Below are 24013 nucleotides of genomic sequence, written 5' to 3' on the forward strand. Positions count from 1 at the left end.
TTGATGAAAGGCATTAAGGCTTGAAAGGGTTGTTTCTGAAATACTACACCTCCCTTTTAAGAACTCTTAAGATCTGGAGGGTGATACTCTCTCACCCCGGAAGAATTCAAGCATGAATGTTCTTAGAGTGTCCAATTAGGAATCCAATTCCATCTCCCCAGATGCTCATTTCCACCAAAATTACCTAGTTGAATCTGCATTTTTGTTTTTTTCAAGGAACAGACCAAGCTATGCTAAACAATTTCTCAGAGTTAAATAACCATTGGTAGTATTGACAAGTAAGATATAAAGCCCAATAGCTCCACTTAATACACATAGCTATAAGTAGAAAGAAAGCTCCAAGGCACTCTTTTAGTACTCAATAATTTAGTAATCCAATTGTTTTGTGCATCTACTATGTGCCAGGCACTAAGCTAAATACCAGAGAGCATGATGAAGAACTGGAAAGACATAGTAGCTACCCTCCTGGGGCCTACAGATTTCTTTTAAACATCAACTTGCCTGTATTTATAGGGTCTTGTGGCTTCAAACATTTATAAAATAATTTAGGGAAATTTGTTTGTTGGATTGGAATGCACCTGGATCCCTAATTCAGACGGCTAAGTGATGTTATGTGTTTTTAGACAATGAAGCTGGAAATCCAAGATGAAATATTCCCTGGATTTTCAGACATTGCATGTTAAACACATAAAATAATCTTATTCTTATTCATTGATATATTGTTTTTTTTAATGGAAACAACTGAACTGGTGTGCAAGAAGGGATTCTTTAATAGAATGCATGGGGTGGGGGTTATTCTTTCTTACTCTATGTCTTGATGTTTATTTCATCCAGAGTTCAAACTTGGTGGCCAGTGTCACTTGGTTAGCAGCAGTGATTTGTGAGCCCACAGTATTCCCTGTAACCTCCACGAACCATGAGAAACTGGCTCCCTCATTCCACTTATTAGCAAAAAAGCATGAACTACCCACTGCTGTCATAATATGAGCCCTCATCAACACCTGAATAGTTTAGATTTTACCAAAAATTCAAGACCTTTATATATCTTCAACAAGAAAATGAAGAAAAGTTATAACTTGCATCATGTTATACCCTAAAGTGGAATCTAGGCTAAGAGAAATAATGGCTGAACCCCTCAATAAAACTGTCATGTAATGAAGACACTCAATAGCCCCATGGGGAAGCCCACATGGAGAGAGGCCCACATGGAGAGGAAGGAACTTACCAGCTCTTGCCAGCCCCACCTTGCCAGCCATGTGAGTAAGCCACTTTGGCAGCAGATCCTACAGCTTCAGTCAAGCCTTCAGATGAGACCTCAGATATTGTGGAGCAAAGACAAGCAACCCAAATGTCCTTCTCTGAATTCCTGACCCACAGATACTATAAGATAATAAGTGATCATTGTTGTCTTAAGCAACTAAGGTTTAAAGTAATTTGTTAACATCATAATTACTACATACATATTACCACATACATCTATGTGAAAACAACTCTTTTTTAAGAAAAAAATGATGAGATTCCAGATAGTGGTTACCTCCATTGAGGAGGCAAAAGGATAAGATGACACAAGTAATTATTAAGTAATTGGTAAAGATCTATTTTTGGTATGTTCACTAAGATAGATAGATAGACAGACAGACAGACAGATAGACTGACCAACTTTTCATGTTCCACTGATGATAGTGTGTCTAGAGCCAAGGGTTGTATTTAATGTAATTGGATTGTGTTAATCCAATTCTAAGCACATGACATCAAATAAATAGGGAGTTAGTTATTACCTGGTAAAATTTGAACATGTCCCCACTCTTTACCCAGCATGTCTACTCCTAAGTGTAAACCTTAGAGAAGTTACTGCACCAGAAGACAGGTACACTATTACAGAAGTATTTTGTTGGAGTAAAAAACTGGAAATACACCAAATATCCAGCAATTATAAAATGAATAAATGCATTGTGGTTATTCAAACAGTAAAACATTATACAGCAATGCATGCTAATGATTAACATCATGGATAAATCTCCACTGAATGTTACGGACAAATATCTAGAGGTATGCAGCCCAACAGAACTTTCTACAATGATAGAAATGTTCTAGAGTATGAAGTTGACCAAAAGAAGCAAGATAAGAAGCGATTCCGTTTCTGTGAAGTTAAATACAGACAAAACTAAACAACGGATTGATTAGAGATGCAGGCATGGTGTTACAACTATTATGAAAAGCAAATATATATATATGCAAAATTCATACTAGTGGCTAGAGGAGGCAAGAGGATTTAATAGGACCAGGGCACACACAGGGATGTTCAATATTATTGGAAATATTGTCATTCTTCAGCGGGGTGGGGGTAGATACATGGATGTTCATACTTTTATTCTTAAACTGTACACCGATGTTGTCCACACTTTTTAATATGCACAAAAAAGTATAAAACATTATGAGTACAAACCAACAAAAAGAAAACATCACCATTAAATGAAGGAATTTCTTGTCCTCTGAATGTCCCCAGAATCAGGTCTACAAGAAAACTCCCCATCCTAGGTTTCATCTTTCCCTACTCTGTATACAAAAACACATATTGACTAAATATTCCGTAGCTTTACGATAGCAACACCATTCTAAACCTTCACACCAGCAGTTCTCCAACTCAGGCTTGTGGACTGTTTGTCAATTCACTATTTAATACCACATGGTGCCGTGAACACGGTGTTGAATTGAGCAGCATCATCCATGATTCTGGGGGCTGCTGAATCACTCCCTAGGCAAATCATTTCATCCTCTTTTCTCAGCTACTTCAGAAGAACCACTGGGGCTAACCACAGTTGCTCCATTTTTTAATGACTTTATGTTGGACTTTTTCATTTGGTTTCTTTTGAAGCAAAGCTTCCATTGCTTTAAAAAGAAAAAAAAAACACTTCAAAAACCTCTGGGCCAGATCATGACTAAGAATTTTCTTTCTGTAACATTTTAGAATTCTGTGTTTTGTGAAAGCTATGTTGCTGGGCCTGGAATATGATTAGATGGGTCCATTAAAAAGGACTTCAAACTAGATCACAAACTTGGCATCTTATAGGAAAAGTCTGAAAGTTTGTTACCAAGAATAACAGATTATTCTAGAAGTCCTCTAGCAAAACGACTCAGACTTTCCTTCTTTGCTCCTACTTCAGAACCCACCTGGTCCATGACCTACATACTACCCTTACTCTTAGGAATCTGATAATATATCTGGCTAACACATTTAATCACTATTAAAGAGAAATTGTGGGAGAGGGGCTGTGGTCAGGGGCATTTGCTGCAAGGGGCAGAATCAGAAGGTAAGTTTCACAAGAGCTCCTGGTGGCCCACAGCTCCCTACTCTGACCCTGCTAGTCCTCCTGTGTGTCTAACACTCAGGGTAGGGTTGCCCAGACCTCTCGGCCATGCTGTCCCCAGGGTCTTTCTCCTCTGTCCTCCACTCTTCCTGCTTGGGTTTCTCTTGCACTCTGCTTGATCAATTATATGTCAAGTGTTCTAGATCAAACATCATCATGAAATCCCTATCTCCTGAGCATGAAGAATTCTAGGCACCAGGTAGGGTTGCCTGCATGGCACAACATTCTGTCTTTCTGTATATAAAGTCACCCTTGCCTGTGGCCACTGAGCCCATTACACTCAGAACTGCCTGACAGGACAGATTGAGAGATCCATCCTCTGGCCAAGATCTCAATGTTACTGTCTTAAAGAATTAGTCATTCAATCTTCATCACACTTTAGGGCAAAAGAAGCCCCACTTTGGGCTGTGCTCCCTGCCTCAACTCATTCTAATTTTCAAATAAAACATGTCAATTGCTGCTCTGAAGAATAATAGAAGAAAATAGTAATTTTAAAAATATATGTAGGCTTGATCAAACTGATCATACTAATGAGAAACTTAAGATTCAAAATCACGAAGAGTTCTGCAAGGTGCCATTCTGATGTGCACTCATGATGAGTGCACTACTGAAATTAAAGCTGTCATTCTTTTGTATCTTTTCCCTCCCGTACTTCATCTAGGGGATCTGAACTCCCAAGAGAATCACACAGCCACATGTCAATTTCAAGCTATTCATACTGAGTTTGAAATGAGAATATTTTTAAAGTATTGCCAGTAAAGGTAAGTAATATTCTTGGGGGATAAAATCACCAAAGGAGGATGCAAACTGTTTTTGCATCAGCCAGCACAGAAATAAGCAGTTTCTTCAAATCACACAAATAATTTCACTCCATTTATTCCTATTGCAAAAAGCTTCATTTTTTTTTTTTTTTAACGGTATGGCTACTAAACATACTGGCTTGTCCCACCCATTGTCTGGAAAATAATTCTTCCAAATTATTAAAAACTAATTGAGTGGAAGAGGCTCAAAGCAATCCTCTCTCTCTAACAGAAGTTATACTCAGGCCCTAAACTCCAGGATGCATGAACTCAGCGGCCAAAGAATTCAAGCTAATCCATCCCATTCTTGGCAGCTGTGTCTGGTGATCCAGATGCACATGCTCAGATTCGAAGGAAACGGGCACCATCCCATTAGAGAGCTCGGTCTATACAGAGTGGAAGCCTTCCATTTATCATGTTATCTTTTTTAAAAAAGAAAAAAAAGCAACAAGCAGCATTCAAAGGTTCTAATTATATGGAGAACTTCAGCCCGTTCTCCTTCACCCAGCATTTCACACTCTTAAAGCAGACCTTAGACAGCCATCCAGCCTGATCTCCCACTGCCCTCGAGGCATTTTGCCAGGACTAAGCTGTTTTTAACCTCTAACTCCAAGTGCAACTTGTGCACAACGCTGACCCTGAGAACCCTCAGAAATCCTCAAATTTAAGATTACCCAAGATGACTTTATCCATATAAACGCAAAGGGCAGAGAAGAAGAAGAACCATCCCTCCCATCTCCCAATATCTTCAGAATCCAAGGCTAGACCTGTCTTGATTTGCAGATGTTCAATGAGTAGCCCAGTCTTATACATCTCCTTGATGGCTTTCAAATTTGTTGCTTCATATGCCAAACAATGAATAATCTATATCCACTTAATGAGTAGACAATGATTGTTACCTAATTTTTTTCTTTGCTATTTTAATCAGAAGCAGGGATTATTAAAAATGATTTCGGACTTGGATGAGATTCTGAAGATTCAAGTTCTCCAATACCCAGCAACGATATATGCCAAAGACATATCCAAATATATAAAATATAGATGGATATCAATATATTTATCAATAGATATCAATAGAAAGTTGCTATCTCTGTTCTTAGAAAATTACTAATTTTTATATTAAAATAACTTTTCTCTTAATAAAACATTAGTCCTAGGGGATAGTAACCGTCGACTTATTTGACAAAATAAGAAGTTTGGAAGTCCTATATCTGTCTTCAAAATTATTTGAAAATGCACTCACCTATGAAATTCAAAGCCTAGGAACCACTGACTGGAGACGGGAGACCTCACCAACTTCAGCACCGCATGACGTCCTCTCTTACCCTTTCTATTCATTCATTCATACCTTTCTTTTTATAAACCATCATTTATGCAAGCACTAATTCAGTGCCTGGCACTAGGCCAGGGATTGGAATTACAGGCATGGAATACAGTCTTGGTCCTCAGGGAGTCTACAGTCTGGGAAGAGGTAGACAGGCCAATAGTTATATTACAAAAAGTCATTGTTTTTATGTTCTAATCATGATAGATTCTAGAAAAGGAACATCTGCTCCTCCAGAACTCAACCTCTCATCCTTTTAAAGGGCTCTTTCTATATACAAGGCATTTCTCACATTTTTTATATTCTAGAAGCCTAAAAAAAGTAGATTTGGCCTTGGCCTCTCTCCACCTCTGAGAGGTTCTCTTTGGAGGTTCAATAAACAAGTGTTCCGGGCTCATTTTGGCCTTTCAGTTATTTCCTTCAGACCCAGTTAACATTCAAGAAACCAGAACATGTCTTCCTTGGTGTCCCACGATTCACCCTGGCATGTGTTAATTTTAATTGTGGTACATGGCTCCTAAAATATTTATCTTATTATAAAACACATCATCTTTCCAGAAGGAGATTCCAAGCAAGATACAGAGGAAAACAATTACAGGGTTATTTAAACAAGAAATACATGGCAGGTCATAATCACAAATTAAGGTCATAAAAAGAATCATAAAATTTAATGAAGACAAAAGGGAAAAATGATAAAAGCTCTTCTTGTCCACAGAGGAGGTACAAAGTTCTTCCACTTCAATTTCCAACTCACAGCCCACACCCTGTGGCTGGTGAAATTTGTTTGTGACACTTCACTTTGACACTTTATAGCCTGTGAGGAGTAGTGCAGTGACATATTGGTAAGCTCGCTCTCAGAATTAAAAAGAAAGCTCTGATTTGTGGTGTTTACTGATTTCCAAGGGGACAAACATTCTCACAATGAGCAATTTCAAATGACCGACAGTTTAACAACCAACTCACAAAATTTCTGAATATGTAACTACCAGTTCTCATGAGCCCATGGGAGGTAGCTCCTGCACACCAGTGGATGACTGGAATTTGAGAGGCGACCACTCCCATCCTAGATCTCCATTAGGAAGTAAGTAAGGAGCAAGGCTTTTTAATGGGGCTAGGTAACTCCTTGAATTAGATGAAGGAAGCTAGCACATTAGTGGTGGTGTATCTATTCATTATTGTGATGAATCTAGTCAAAGGCTTTGGGGCTAGGGTCAAGGAAAGATTGACGGTTCAAGGAGGAAATGGGGGAGGAGAGGATTGTCCAGACATTGGTGGGTATAGAGGGGCTAATTACAGCAAGTTGAGGGCGCAAAAGGGCATGTGGGGGGGCCTTAGGGAAGAGAGAAGGGGAGGGCCTGAGGGGAGAGCTGAAAGAAAGATGGCACCCAGAGAGGAGGCAAGTACAAAATTGGCCCATTTCCCAACCGTACGTTCAACTGCTACATGTTTGCAGAACTGAGTCCCCTGAAAAGTTCCACTTGATTTCCAAGGAAAATTGCCATAAATATTTTGTTTTCTGTCCTGTGGTTTGTCCCCCCAGGAACGTGATCACGGGAATGTGAACTCAAGTTGATAGCTTCTTGATACACATATGGAACAGCTTTGGGATGGGAAAAGACTTTTTAAAACTGAAAAACAAATCCCTGAAGAGCAACTTGGCTTTTGGTTAATGGATCTGATGATTCAAGGGGAATGAGAAGTGTGGCAAAAGGAGGTTTTTGAAAAACTAAGTGGCTCTTTCTTTAGGGCAGGGCTTTATCATTCTGTAGCCAGAGCACACACCCCGCATCCCCCTTCTTTCCCTAGGCTCCAGGAGCTGGGCTCTGCTTCCCCAAAGGCCCTCTTCAGAAAAAGCTAGACTCCTGATTTCTTCCCAAGTGACTGTGTCCAAAATATGCATACATATCTCTTGTTTTTTTAAAGAGATTTACTGAATAAGAACAGAAGCATTGCTAAAAACAGGCACCGAGAAGGTTGCAGTTACAGAAAATATTTTTTAATTACTGAAATATGATATGAATTTGCTATATATTTATAATTATAGAAATATGATATATATTATATATGAATTTCTGTAATTAAAAATATATAAACAGAAAGAGAGATTTATTTTTTAAAAATTAGCCCTAGGACCCCTCGTGTTTGCTCTTACGGCCTTCAACTGATTAGATGAGGTCCACCCACATTACCAAGAGTAATCTCCTGTATTTAAAGTGAAGTGATTGTATACATTAAGCACATCTACAAAAATACCTTCACAGCAACATCTGGACTGGTGTTTGACCTAACAACTGGAACCGGGCACCATAGCCAGGATGAGACATAAAATTAGCCATTCCAGGTAGAACCCTAGCTCACCCTCTCAGACCCAAGGCTAAAATTTCTTCTCCAACACTTCTCTAGTCTTCCCTTGGGTCCTACCCCAGAGTCTGCAGTTAGTCGTGTGATCATTACCACTTTGGCCCACATCAAGTCTGTTCCCTGTGGCTTCTGGGAACCCACTACTACCCTTGGGTTACCTTCTTTCTGGTGGGTTCTGTTGCATATAATGGCTCTAGCCTCTTTTGAGTCTCAGTCTCTTCCATCTTTTGTCCTGAATTAACATTTGGGTCCACAGGGCCAAATACCATTATATCAAGTCAGCTCCTTGTAAGAACCCACGAGTATATGCTGCCTCCTTCAAAGGAAAGGTGTCTGTTACAGGTCAGTTGTGGACTCTGGTCTGTGTCGTCCTTGCTCTGGGACCCGAAGATGTCTGCCACCTCTGGGACCTTACCAATCACAGCGGCAGAGGGAACATGGGAAGCCCTGTACCAGCTCTTAAAGCGTCCACCTAAGGGTGATGCACTTCCACTCACATTGTACTGGCCAGAACATGCCACATGGCCATACAGACCACAGGGGAGCTGGCAGCCACCATCCGACCGTGTGCCTGGAAGTAGATCTGGAATATTTGGTGACCAGCACTGACTGTCACCACACATTCTCTCAGCTCACCTGCACAGCTGAGGGGCATGCCTCAAGCCCAGTGAGCTGTCAGTCCCTCTCAAATCAGACCCCCAGCCCCCTTTTCCCACCCCCCAGGTCCTTGTGGGTCTCCATCAGGCACACTCACAACCTTCCTTCTCTGTTCCTTTCTGTTTCTTTGCCTTTCCCACCCTGCCCACGCTCAGAAATGACCTTCCAAAATTGATGCTGGAATTTTATCATGGAAACACGCATTGCACAAACAGTGATGATTTTTTTTCTAGATTTTATTTTCTCTAAGTAATAACATTAATCTTTTAATTTAAAATTTAATTTTTTCAATAGACTAAATTTGCTTCAGTCCACTAAAGAGAAAAAGGATGATTTCCACACAAGTTTCCTGATCCATTACCCTGACTCCATGCTGCAAACCCATGCAAGAGCAGGGCCTACCTGCCCTCTACTTACCATGCTCCTGTGTTTCTAAAAATATATAATAACAAGAGAGAATTCTTATGCGGTAACATGTAAACAAAACAATTTCTGTAATACAGAATAATCCCAATTTTTTGAAAAATACATATTCATATGTGCAACTTTTAATGGGTCTAAAACATACTTCAAAATATTAGAAGATTGTTTCTGGAATGTGGAAGGAGAATTGACTGATATTTTCTTATGTTTTCAAAATTGAACTGTATGTATACCTTCTAATTAGGAAAACTTTTTTTTTTTGAGACTTTTTGAGACAGAATCTCACTCTGTCGCCCAGGCTGGAGTGCAGTAGTGCAATCTCAACTCATTGCAACCTCTGCCTTCCGCATTCAAGCAGTTCTTCTGCCTCAGCCTCCTGAGTAGCTGGGATTACAGGCACATGCCACCATGCCCGGCTAAGGAAAACTATTTTTTTAAAGGTTCTAAAGTCCCCATGGATGGAGACTTTTCACTGTCTCATTGCCTTTTAATCAATTTTATAGACAAGAATCTTTCCTTACATGACATTACACTCTTTTTTGTGTTCACATAAATCTGTTTCACCCTTTTAGGGTAACTGAGGGGAGAAAAATGTCGGGGGTTAGGGATGGGCTAAGAAATGCAGAGTGTTCACTTAGATTATGGGAACAAGCCAGGAAAATTAGCCAGGCTCATTGCCTCCATTCCCGTTTCCTCCTTTGGTTGCACAGAATCCACCCAGAGGAAGTTTTCTGCCCTTCTCCTCCCTGGGGGAACATCATCGTGCCTCTCCAAGCTTCGGTGGCACTGGGAGGTGGGGGCAGGCTGGAATGGAATAGACACAGCACAAACAATAAGCCCACCTGAGAGAAGACACCTCCTCAGCGCCCGGGCGCTGTCACAGGTCAGCCACCCAAGGTCCCACCAGGGCTCCTGCATGTTCACAACTCTTGATTTATCCTGTTGGATGCAAGGCCTCAGGCTCAGTGGGGAGTGTGGCTAGTGAGACTGTACAGGGAGAGAACCCATCAGAGGTTTACCAAGGTCAGAAGGTACACTGGATATTAGTATAGCTACTATATGCTCCAGGATATTTTTTTTCTAAACTTAGCTAACAACATAAGCCCTCAGGTTCCTCTCACTTTCTATAGCCCCAGAGAAGGAGAACGAGGAAAAAACAACTAATACAAAAAAATGGAGGACACACCAGCTTATAATGAATAATAAAAGCTAACACTTATTGAGCACTTAGTGTGTGTCAAACCCGTTCTACACATTATCCCAATACATCCCTCAGCAACCCTATGCAGCAAGGGTTATTATAACACGCATTTCTCAGATGAGGAAATGAACATGCTGCAAGCTCAAGTGCAATAGGAAAGTGTAGTGGTTGTGGTTAAGCCATGGACGCAGAAGCCAGGCTGCAGGAAGGAATCTGAATACGGGTTCTGCCATTTATTAGGGTCTGGCTTTTGCATGTTATGTAATCTCCTCTGCCTCAGTTTCTTTTTCAGTAAATGGAGGCAATACTCTACCTTCCTTAGAGTTGATTTTGAGGACTAGACAAGTTGTTCTATGTAAAGGGGTTTGCAAACCTGTCAAGTGTTAGTTCTTATTAAGTCATTTGCCCGAGGTCACAGTCAGGAAGTGGCGGTGCTAAGATTAGAAGGTCCATGGTCTAGCTCCAGAGTCCCCACACACTTCAAATCTACTTTCCTCTGGACGGTGTGGCTGGTCTTGCTCCTGAAGAGCAGTCCCCTTTGGCTGGCCCTTGTTACATGACTCAAAGGCACCCTACTTGGAATGGAAGGGTGCCATTGGGCAGTCATTGAAGCAACAAAATATTTTCAGCAATTCTGCTTTCAAAGTGCAATCTAAAATAGACAGGTAGCAAAGTTTTAAGTCTCTGGTGTATCACCCATGCACAGGAAGATGAGGGAACTGTCCATGCGGGGAAGGAAAGAAACACAGAATCAAACTGTGCTCACCACCTCTCAAGCCAACCACACTCCTTGCCAGAAGCTGACTCCCCACTCCTGGGACCACCCTCTGCTGGGTTTGGCTTGAGTGTCCAGCTACAGGCACACGTCAATGGGTACAGCCTGGCCACCCCCATAACCTTGACATTGGCCTGTCAAGCAGCCTCAAGCAGCTACAAACATGTTACATTCACAGACACCCAAGGTTTCAGGCCTCGCCTTGGATTTTGATGTATGTCCAAATTGGAAGCTTAGCTTAAGAAAAAAAAGTCAACCCTTCCTGCTGACACCCAGCTGAATAAAGGAAGTGCAGAGCCTGTGAGCACTAGCCCAGACATGAACTTCCTTTCCTTTGCTCAGCCTGGTCCTAAACTCAGAGACCTAATTACTGCCATTCATATTCCAAGGGCCTTAACTTCAATGCTGCCTCAAGCAGCAGATGGAGCCAAACTATCTTCTCTGTGTAGTTTAATAAACCCCAAGGTGCAGTGGCGGAATTGGAGATTAAATCCCTAATCCCTCAGCTGCCAGCTGGCTGACTTGGGCAAGGAGGTTCAGTTTTTTCCTCTGTAAAATGGGGATAACAGCCACCTCTTAGTATTGCTGGGAAGAGTAAACCAGGACTTGGTATAGGTGAAAAGCCTCTCAGAATTTTCTAGTCCAGTCTCTATAGAAATAAGTTCTTGAATTAATCATGTTTCTTATTATCTATATTTTGTGATGCTTTGGTATCTTGGGGACCTTGCTAGCTGGGGAGAGACTGCCCCTCCCAGGGTCAGCTAATTCCTACAGATACCAAACAACTTGCCTTTGAGCACATGTTTCTTGTGCAAACCAAGAAATCCAAAGCCCATATTCCCATTCATCTACTTTATCCAACTCTCACACACCAAGCCAATCTTTCACTGCCCTAAATCACCCCAGGGCCAGGTACCAGATAACTGGAGACCACCAAAATTATAGCTCAGAACCAGCCAAACCTAAATACTCTGCCTTGCCTGCCTTGCCTGCAGAAACCATGATAAAGGCTGTGCTCATGCTTTCTGCCTCCTGACCGACCCTAGTGCTTCCCCAGGTGGCTCTGTATGGCAGATTGTGTCCCCTCCTCCTGGAAACTGAAAATAATAAACTCTTCTTTCAATGGCATTGACCCCTCCGTGTGGTCACTCAGTCACCTCTATAAATTAAATTCCCGTACAATTGAAACACCCTTGCTATCTGAACTCTACCAAAACACAGGAAACAACTTTAGAAAATTTGCTGTTCAAACCAGGATCTCAATGATCTAAAAACAAGCAAAGGATTGTTGTATTCATATTCTGATTCCTTAATACCCTCAGGATCAAAGATGCTGTTGGTCACCAACAGCTGTTTCAGCAAAGAAGTGGCACAAACTGGGTCAGACAACAGAGCTAGAAATGTGTGAAGCTCCATGCTAGATGCCTGCCCAAGGTATATAAGCCCCACTTTGTCTTCAAAAAACATATAAACTGCTTGTGCAAATGACATTCAAATTCCCCAAATATGTATATGTGTTATATTAAATATAATAGTACATGAAAAATACCAAATGCATGTTATACACTATTAAAGTTCAGAGTAGAAAGAATGTACAAATAATGCAAATAAAAGTCAATGGAGGGGCAAGAATAACAGTTAAAAGGAAATGAGAATTTTCTAGGGCCAAGCCCAACTCTGATGGTCACATCAACCAGGAAGCAATCCCTTGAGACTCTCTCTCAAAATTTACTCCCTCCACACATGGGAAAACCCTCCATGGGGCAGTTAGTGGCATTCAGCCCCATTGTCTCTCAGGCTGCTATTCCCTCCTTCTTGGGAGTGCTCTCTGGCCTGAGTACCAGCCCCTTAATGGAGGTTTTTCCTTCAATGGGTCACCGTTCTCAAAGCTACAGTTCCATGAGGCTTGGAGTATGTCTTCATTCCACTGTCAGTCTACTGCAATCCATCATCTAATAGCTGCCTGAGGACCTAGCTGACACACTCTTGAGGAAATATGTTCTGAGTATGCCATACCAGGGCTAGAGGCTGGACTGTGTGACCATGCCTTGTCATTGATCATTAGTACATGTTCAGAAATGCCGCCAAGGAAATGGCTCCAGAAGTCAGCCACACCAACCAGAACAGGGCCGAACAGGCAATGCTCTGAAACTGGCTTCTGTACTGGGCCGCAGATGGGATTCTCATTGAACACACAGGGTGTGATTGGCTTTTCCTTAGGAACTGAAAAGTTATCCAAAGGATTCTCCATTTCCCATTAGATCCTAAAAATGTTTCCAATTTTTTTTAATCACTTACTTGACACTTGGATTTGTTTGATGCTTGTTTAGTTGTCCAGTACAAGGTTCAGGACAGGAATGTCTGCATGGATGGGAACCTCCTCACAGACAGCGCATACTTCATCTGTTACTCCCAGGGCAGCATGTAATGGAATGAGTGTGAGCTGAAGAATCAGGACTACTTGGCTGGTGGCTGATTCTGTTTCTCACCAGCGGTGTGACATTGAGAAAGTCACCTCAACACCTCTGAGCTTCTTTCTCTGTCAGTAAAATGGGAATCATGCCTATTTGTTGTTGAGGATTAAATAACATGAGTAAAATCCTTAGTACGGTGCCAGGCACATCACAGGTGTCCGAAAATATTTTTCTATCATTGTACTAACAAACCTTTTAAGTGCCTAATCTAAAAAGAAATGTAATAATATGGCCCTTGACCTCAAAGAAATGGTAAACTGCTATTATTAAGAGATAGGGTAATGACTATGTGGAAGTATGTTTTTCAGGATAGATTGGGTTATACCACAGTAATAAACAATCTCAGCAGCTTAAAACAATAAAGATTTGTTTCTTGCTCATATTATATGTCCATCATGCACAGGTCAGGGATTCTGCTCAACTTCATCCACATTTGGAGACACAGGCTAACGGAGACTCCATTACATAGAATGTAGCTGATTATCTTGCAAGATGGCAGAAGAGATGGAGAATTGCACTCCCACTTGTAAGTATGCTTCAGCACAACAACTCCACTCATATTTTGCTGGCCAGATAGAGCCACATGGCTATACGTAATTTCAAAGAGACAAAAAAGTATAATCTTCCTGCATACCAAAAAGTAGAGTGAAACCAGAGATTGATGAAAGTACTTATGATAAAAGTACTTAAGGAGGTACAAAATGTGTAATAAGATCATAAAGAAGGGAAAGCCTAATGTTGCCTCGAATGTCCAGAAGAACCTCTTTCAGGAAAGTAACTCTTGTGATAAAATTTTAAAAATGAATAGTAACTTGTCAGGCAAAGGAACAGGAAGGTGTCCCAGGCAGAGGGGCTCTCACATGTGCAAAAACTTGCAGCCCTGAGAAATTATAGCACTATCTGTGAACAAGTTATTGAGTGCTAATCAGTGTTAATAAGAAAAGAAAATAGATCAGGTGAGCAGGGAAGAGGTAGAAAATGAGGTTGGACCAGTGCTAGATCATGTCATGATAAAGAGTTCAGCTTTTATTATGCAAGTGATGAGGGAGGGGGAGTAAAAGCATTGAAACTTCCCAAGTAAGAAAGCGACAGGGTCAGATTTATTTGGTCATCTATTTAGTCAACAAACATTTATTGAGGGCCTACTGATATGGTTTGGCTGTGTCACCACCCAAATCTCATCTTGAATTATAATAATCCTCATGTGTCAAGGGTGGGGCCAGGTAGAGATAATTGAATCGTGGGGGCAGTTTCCCCCCATACTTTTCTCATGGTAGTGAATTATTCTCACAAGATTTGATGGCTTTATAAATGGGAGTTCCCCTGCACAAGCTCTCTTGCCTGCCTCCATGTAAGACATAACTTTGCTCCTCATTCACCTTCCACCATGATTGTGAGGTCTCCCTAGCCATGTGGAATTGTGAGTCAATTAAACCTCTCTCCTTTATATATTACCCAGTCTTGGGTTATGTCTTTATTAGCACTGTGAGAACAGGCTAATATACCCACTAAGAGCAAAGCACTGTTTTAGGAGTTGGAGATATATCGGTGAACAAAGACAAAGTTCCTGCCCTCATGGGGTTCAAATACTAGTGTCAGAAAGGCACTGTGGCAAAGTATGGAGAGTGGGTTAGAAGAGATTGGTTGAGAGGAGAAGCAAAGAAATTAGGAAAGAAATTATTGCAATTGTATAGATGAGTAATAATACAGAACTAAACCACACAGTGAGAATGAAGAGGAAGGGACAGATAAAAGAGGCATTTGAAAGAATCAAAAGAACTTGGAGAGAATTCAATATGAGAGTAAAGAAGTAAGAGAAGTTAAGAATGACTCCTTGTTTTTCTGCCAGTCACTGAGACTGAGAACTCAGAAGGAAGAAGAGGTTAGGTAGAAATGATGCATTTTGTCATTGATGTACTGAGTTGGAGGTGGTGTTTTTCCCACAGGAATTTTGATGTATCTGGAATTTAAGAGCTGGTTATACATGGAAAAAATAAACTTGGGAATAAACAGAGGGAACAGAAACCGTGGGAGAGATTCTAGGTTGATGGCAAGTATATGTCTCCTCTCCCTCCCAAGACCACACCAGCATACTATTAGGGTATTTAATAAGATGTGAACACACAACAACAAAAAGCAGATAGCAGTGAACAGCACATTCAGAAGAAAGTGGCTGAGGGAAAACTGATTTTTAAATGAAAAGGCTCAATATAAAGTGCTTGCAGAGGAGCTGACTTGGCCCCCCAAAGAAACACTCAAGAAAGTAAAATGCTCTTAGAACTTAAAAATGATAACTAATAAAACAATCAATAGGAAAGCAGTACAGTGATGTTGAAGAAATCTTCTAGAAAGTGTAGCAAAAGTCAGATGGAAAACAAGAATGGAAAGGTTACAGACTTGGACAATCAATCCTGGAGATCCAACTGCAGGCTAATAGGAATTCTAGAAACAGAACAGGGTAAGAGGATGAAGGAAATTATAAAGAAATAATACCCCCCCCCCCCCAGAATGTCCCAGAATTGCAAAACCAGTTTCCGGATTGAAAAAACCCTCCAAGTATGTACCCAGTGACCAAATCCAGACCTATATCAAAGCATGTAACAGTGAAATTTCAAAACACCTACGTTAGGTTAAACACATAACCACAATCTCTCGGTTGGGGGGGACAATGCACTTCATATACAAAGGAATGAAAATAATAATGATATCAGAAGGTAGATTATAGACCTAAATATAAAAGTAATAAAATAAGGATTCCAGAGGAAAATATACAATATCTTTGTGACCTTGACATAAGCAAAGATTTCTTAAACAGAACACCAAATGCACTCACTATCATAAAAATGAATAAACTGGATTTAGGTAAAATTAAATTCACCACTAACAAAGTGAATAAGCAAACCATAGCCTATGAGAGGATAGTCTCCACACATATATCAAAATGACTTGCGTCCAGAATATATATGAAGAGTTCTTTCAAATTAATAAGAAAAACAAGTCAATTTTTTTAGCGGGCAAAAGACTTGAATAGGCACTTCACAAAAGAGGATAACTTCCCAGCAAACATATAAAAAGTGTTTAACATGATTATGCATTAGGAAAATGCAAATGACAACTTAAACGAGACATCACTACTCACCCACAAGAATGGCTAAAATTAAACAGGCTGGCAATACCACATGTTGGGAGGAAATGGAGCCACTGGAACTCTAACGCGTTGTGAAAAGTGACTCATCTACTTTGAGAAACTGTCCAACTCTCTGATAGTATCTCTGACTCTAGTATTCAGCAATTACACTCCCAAGTGCTTACTTCAGAGAAATTAGTATGTGTGTCTTCCAAGAAACATGTACAAGGATGTTCATAGCTGCTGTATTCATAGTAGCCAAAACCAGGAAACAACCCAAATGTCCATCAACAGAAGAACGGATAAACTCTAGAATTGTACATGGTATAAGAACAAATGAACAGCTAATACACACAATGATATGAATGAATCTCATAGATATGTTATGGAGCAGAAGAAGCCAGGCACAAAAGAGTGTGGTTCCATATTTGAAGTTTAAGAACAGGCAAAGCTAATCTGTAGTGATAGAAGTCAGATAAGTGGTTATCTCTAGGATGGGGGTGGGGTGGTATTGACAGGAAACAGGCACAAAGTAACCCTCTGTGTTGCTGATCTGAAGGGGGTTATATGGGCAAATGCATCTGTAAAAATCCATCAACTTATAATTTAATATTAACTGCTTTACATTTTGACATTTTAAAAAAGATTATGCCTTTTTTGAAAAAGAAAAATAAGAAATAAACAAAGAGCTGCATTAGACTTCTTAGGTTCCACACTGGAACCAAAAGCACCATGAAGGAATGAACTGAAAATTCCAACAAAAAAATGGCTTTGATTCTAGAATTTCAGACCCATCCAAACTTCCAGTCGATTATGAAGGCAAATCATCCTACCCAAAGGGGAGGAAAGTCTCTTTGAAAGCATTTCTCCTAGCCTGCTCAGAGAAGATGCTCATTTTCAGGTGAGCAAGGACTCAAAGAATTTTAACTCCCATGCACCTTTTCTTTAGGAGCTTTCAGACAGTATTCTTCACCAAACATGGGAATACCCTTGCCAGTGGATTCTGAGAACAAGGGATCTGGCCAGAGTAGGAGAAGGGAGGGCTATGGTGAAAGGGACTGAGGAAAAGGAAAGGGGAAGAATTGAAATATAACTATATATGAGCAACCATTTAGAAAAAACTACTGATAGGTTTGTGACAGATACTATGGAGCATTCCAAAAAAAAAGAAATAATAGCTACCTTGAAGAATCCACGAGAATTAGAAGTGATTATTGATGGACTCCAGGAGACATAAAAAAAAACTAGAAAGTAAATATTATCATAGTCCTCTACTTGAATTTAAAGTGAATAGTATGAATATAGTTGTGACATTATAAATGCTGATAGTTGGTTTAACAAAAAATATAAGCATCTTGGGGTATCAGGGAGGGAAGTGCTGGGAGATCCAAGACAGCGAAATCCTCATCTACATTAGAGGAATTTTGTTAATTTCAGAAGTTGTCTGAAATTGATAAATAAAAAACTTGCAGTAGAAATATTATAAAGAGACAAACTATCAAAAGAAACAACCAGAATAATTAAAAAATCATTGTCTCCACTGAGTGAGAATGGACACAGGATAGGAGTAATTGGTGTAGGAGACTGGTTTTCACATTTTAAGTCTTTCAGGACTATTTTTAATAGAATTTTTAAGAAACAGGAAAAAATATTGACAAGATTATACAGGGAGGGGAAGAATGAGAAGAGAAGGGAAGAGAAGGATAATAAGAATTCTGAGGAACATCAACATTTAAAAGGGAAATGAAGAAAAGCCTGAGAAGAAGACCGCAAAGGTAATACCAAAGCGGTAGGAGGAGAAGCAAAGGAGAGCATTGCATGGAAACAAAGCAGGGGGCATTTACTGAGTTCTTGTCTGCAGTGGACTCAAATGTGGGTGGAGACTTTAATTATAATTGAATTATAACACAAGCTTATATCCATTTATCCTTTACACAGGTAGGCCAAGACCTAAAGGTGGTTCTGGAATTATTCGATATTGGATGGCAGGTAATTACACACCTGGCCCTTGGAAAGTGGCTTGAGCCAACAAGGTCTCAGAAATTACTCACTGCATCATCTGTTCACTGACCATCTGCACTACATCTGCCTTGCCTCTCCTACCCTGTAGGCAGTGACCTTGGGCTCCTGTTTCAAGTGTACAATTCTGGGACTCTCCTTCCTGGCTTTCTGTGGCTTCCATTCAGATATCCTAATGCTTACTTCATCCTGAGCCTCTGGCCTTTCTTTGCCTCTTGGAATGGATCTGACATTCTCTAGGTGGTCGTCCAGTTGCCCTCCACCTGGTCCTAGGGTTGCTAAGGTGTACTGCTCCCACCACCTGTCATAAGTGACAGGAATAGTTCACGAAGCATATGTGGCTTCACCTTTCCTGAGAGAATACCAGCCCAACACTTGTAGGGCTTGTCAATGAGCAGTCTCTAATTAAACTGCTTTACAGCTAGTTTAACATGGCCATGGGTATGTTTATAAATACATTAATTGTCTAGTTAGAAATAAAAACCCTTAGTTCTTCAGAATAGGAAGGAAGGTTATGAAAGAGTCCATGACAGTACTCTCAGGCTATTACTGAATGAGCCAGAAAGTTCTGGAAGTACAGAAAGAGTGGTCACTGAAGGAAAATGCCATTACATAGCACTTACAAAATGAAGAACATGACCATATGGATGGTCCAGATGATTTGAACAGACATGTAATTATCTTGGAGAAGCAGATAGTACTGGGAGAGTCATTGATGATTGAGGGAATCTGTTTAAATGTAGCTACATTGGGATAGTATTATAATCATAATATTTGTTGAGTGCTTGCTATGTGTTGGGTTGTAAATCCTTTACCTATATTAGCTTACTTAATCCCTACAAAAACCCTGCAAGATCAGCAGTGCTGTTATTGTTCTTATTTTACAGATGAGGAAACGAGCAAGGAGAGGATTTTGCTCTGAAGTCTAATGGCTAACTGAGCTGAGGTTTGATCCCAGACAATAGTCACCAGAGCTGCACTCACAAACTCAGACTGTAGTGTGAGGAAGGTGGATCACATGCTTTGGAAGTATTTCAGGCTGGGAAGTCTTCCAGTTTCTGGAAGAAACATATGATAAAGCCCATAACAGAGGATATGGGAGCCAACCAAGGAAGTGAACCCATACACATGTTCCCAGCTTCTACAGAGGGCCAAATCCTGATAGGAAATTCTTTACATATGTGTGTGTGTGTGTGTGTGTGTGTGTGTAATTTTAAGTTCTGGGATACATGTGCAGTATGTGCAGTTTTGTTACATAGGTAAACATGTGCCATGGTGGTTTCCTGCACCACTGATAGGAAATTAGGTAGCCACACACACAAGTATAGACGTGGCTACTGAGTAAGACTTATGAAAATCTAGCTCTTAGCACAACTGTAAGCACAGAATGAATTTAGCAAACTTTTCCACATCTCTGCAGACAAAGCCCTGGTTGTTAGTACAGACATCCTGAAAGGTTACTTATCCTGATGTCAGGTGTAGCCTTGAGAAGTCCAGTGATTCAATGTTCAGGAAGAAAATGTGTGAAATGTATCTCAACAAATTGAGCTTGCCATTTAGGAGGCTTTGCATCAATTTTTAAGGAAAATTATTCATAACTACTCAAACCCAAGCATGCAAGTCTGTAGCTAAAGAATTCCAAGGGCAAAGGGTTTTCCAGGTGAAGCCAAATGTAACCTTTAGATAATTGAGAGTAGCAATATCACAGAAAAAGAACTTCAAGCTTTGTTGCTACTGTTTAGTGTCAGCATGAGAGTTTTCATCCTGAATTGCTCTTAAATCCTGATTCATTTGAAAATTAATCCAAATGTCTTCCCACCAGCTCTTCTCCCTTCTAGTAAATTTTAGTAAGCAATAAATTCACATCAAACATTATTTATTGGGAAACATCAGATGAAACCATTCAAATTTTACTATACAGTAGATACACCAAATAAGTCAGCATTCCTCCTTCATATTTTTTCATGAGGAGGGCCACTGAGATCTTTTCTCCTCAAGACATGACTCCTCAGGAAGGGGTCTTGGCACCAATATGCAGGAGGAAGCTTGCAGAGCTGGGACTTTGGCATTTGAAAAGCCACGTGGCTCTAGGCATGCTCCTAGTGTTCCTAGCTCAAATCTTATAGTTAAGTCCAGATTTCACAGCCAAAGGCACTGAGCTGCAAGCTTCCTTGCCAAAGGCCCAAAGCAGTAAGCAGAAGGTGCTTCCTGGCCCTGACTCAACTGGTGCAGAAGGACACCCTATTGATGGTGATGCAGGAGCAGCTCTGAGCCTTCTCTGAGTGCTCCGGAAAGCATTATCCTGCCCAAAGGGGAGGAAAGTCTCTTTGAAAGCATTTCTGCTCAGAGATGAAGACAAAAACCATAATGGGAAGGACCAATATCCCAAACATCACTGACATTACCTGGGTGTTCTGCTTGCAAAAACATTTTGCTAATAAAAAGAAAACGTGATCCCATCACTAACTGTCCCTAAAGCAAGTCATCTGCCTTTTCATGGTCTCAAGGGGCTCATCTGTAAAATGAAAAGTTGAACTAAATGATGGTTGAGGTTCCATACTGTCTAGTAATAAAAACTGTCAAAAGTGGTCACATACTGTCAATTTCATATGGCTTGATGCACACACATGCACACTCACTGTGCGTACACCCTCACAAACATTTATTCATTCGATAAGTATTGCCTACTATAAGCCAAGCATTCCTCTAGGCACTGAAGATATAGCAGCAAACAAAGCAAAGCCCTGCTCACTTGGATCTTACGTTCTAGGAGTGGTAAAAGCAAAAATATAAGCAAATTAACTAGTATATCCAAGGGGGTGGAAGGAGAAAGGGAGAGAGTAAGAGAGAGAGACACCAAGTGGGGAGAGTAGAAGGAGATAGAAAGATCACCAGGGCCTGGCAAAGCCTTGCTTTTACTCTGAGTGAGATGGGAAGGCATTGGAGGGTTCTGAGCAACGTAATAGGACACGCATGCTTAGAAGATGATTCTCACTGCTCTGTGGCAGACAGACTTGTAGGGACAAGAGTAGAAACAGGGAGACCAGTCGGGAGGCCATTGCAATCATCCAGATGAGGGATGATGGTGGTGGACCTGGTGGCAACGGTGGAGCTGAAAGTCTTGGCTGTTCTGTATTCTGAAGGCAAAGTCAATAGGATTTGCTGCTGGACAGCATGTGGAGTGTGAGTGAAAGATGACGCCAAGATTTTTCACTGGAATAAGTGGAATAATGAAGTTCCCATTTACTGACCTGGTAAAGACTACGGAAGGAACATATTTGGAGCTGGGGGGAGATAGGAATCTGGATGTTTAAGTATGAAACGTTTGAACTGACTTTTAGATATCTTATGCAAGTGTGGTGTTAATACCACAGGCATCCAGAATCTTCTTTGGAGAAAAATTTTAAATATAATCCCCGGTAAAAACACTCATATCTTTTATTTGGGAACTCCCCAGAGAGTACCTGTGACATGTGGTATGGTGGTAAACATTTAACAACATGTTCTCCGAGGAGGAAAAAAAAATCCTGAATTAGTAGCATTTGCTGATTTCTGTGCTGTCAATACTCCCACCACGGCTAACTTCAGGCTACTAGTGTGAAGTCACTGAGGGAAGAGGTGCTGTCCCAAACCAGCTTGAGCAGCAGTTCCAGCACACCCCACAGCAACCTCTCCCCAAGGCCCCCACCTTCCCCTCCAAAGACAGAGAAAGAGGGGGAATCAGGAACAATCCTAGAAGACTGGGGGGGGTGGGTGTGACAACCTTAGTTGTTATCCTTTAAACACCTTTGCAGGATTTTGAAAAAACAGGTTGTATGAGAAAGCCTGAGCCGTTTCTATTATAAACAGCTGCCTATTGTAACAACTAGATCCAGGATCTGACATTAATTATTGCCAATATAAAACAATTTACTCTCAAATTTCAGTGGGGGTAGAGCAGGACATGGGAGGACGGGATCTCTAGCCCTCCTGATGGTCCTCCAAGTCACTTCTGAAAAAAAGGAAAACCTCTGTATTTCTGTCGGGTTTCTGAGCCCCATATTCCTTTCTAAATTAGTCAGGGAATATTTGAATCACTTGCAAATTTGGAGTAAGAAAAGCAATGTTTGCTTTAGACTTTAACATGCCCCTGGAGAGAACTATCTTCTCAGGTCAAAGAATGACATTAGGTTTGCATTAGCAAACTCTGTTGTCCAGTCAGCAAATTAAGAATTCTTAGGAAAGGATCTATTTCCTCCTCCACACTGGAACAAGGGTTCTTAATCCTTTCTGCATTTTAGAATTAGATCACAAAGTTCTTTAAGATATTCATACTGGGGCCCCACACCCAGCGACTCAGGTTCTGAAGTGAGACCTGGGCGTGGGTATGTTTGAAATGCTCCCCTGCTGACTCTAATGCGTAGCCAGGGTTGAGAACCACTGCACCAGAAATTCAAATAATGTGGTTAGAATCAACCCAATCACTTTGTGGCTGTTAAAGGAACACTCAAATACACAGCCACACAGTGGCTCAGTGAAGAAGAAATAGCACAGGGCTAAAAATGAATAAGTCCAGGGTTCTAGTCCTACTTCTGCCATGTGGCATACATCGTCAGAAAAGCTATTGAACAATCTGGATGCAAGAGGGTTAGAACAGATGGCCTCTGGGCTCATTCATCCCGCTGACATTCTCTATCCACTAAAATAGGGGAGCTGTGTCATAGGATTTTCACTTTGGCACCCAGTAAGGAGGCTACCTGTAGGGCCTGAGGGTGTGTTTTCATAAGAATGGCAGCATGGCTGTTGTTGCTTGCAACTAACCAAACGGCTGGTAAATATCTTGATAAGGAATGCCTAAGCAAAACAAGACTGGGCCAAATGATTTGCCCAAAATAAAGCCTCTGTGTGGGATGGTCGGGTTGATAGGCAGTGCCAGCCTTTCCCAGCTCTCACACCTGACTTCAGCATCCTGATTTTCTCACCTCACAATAATGCAGCAGAACAAATGTTCTTTAAAACCCTGAAATTTCTCATAGTTCCTGACCAAACAATAAAGCAATCAAAGGTCAATTAAGAAATGTATTCTAAAATCAGCTGGGCGTGGTGGCTCACGCCTGTAATCCCAGCACTTTGGGAGGCTGAGGCAGGTGGATCACTTGAGGTCAGGGTTCCAGGCCAGGCTGACCAACACGATGAAACCCCATCTCTACTAAAAATCCAAAAATTAGCTGAGCGTGATGGTGCATGCCTATAATCCCATCTACTCAGGAGGCTGAGGCACAAGAATCACTTGAACCTGGGAGGCAGAGGTTGCAGTAAGCTGAGATCACGCCACTGTACTCCAGTTTGGGCAACAGAGTGAGACTCTGTCTCAAAAAAAAAAAAAAAAAAGTATTTTAAAATCAAATAATGTTTAACTGCCTGATCTTTTGAGTTATTAACAGTAAGGGTACCTACCAAGAAGACTGACAATTAGTGGTCAGTGGCATCAAAACTCTCATTATA

Source organism: Gorilla gorilla, chromosome 19, assembly GCF_029281585.2.
Source record: "Gorilla gorilla gorilla isolate KB3781 chromosome 19, NHGRI_mGorGor1-v2.1_pri, whole genome shotgun sequence".
Taxonomy (NCBI): domain Eukaryota; kingdom Metazoa; phylum Chordata; class Mammalia; order Primates; family Hominidae; genus Gorilla; species Gorilla gorilla.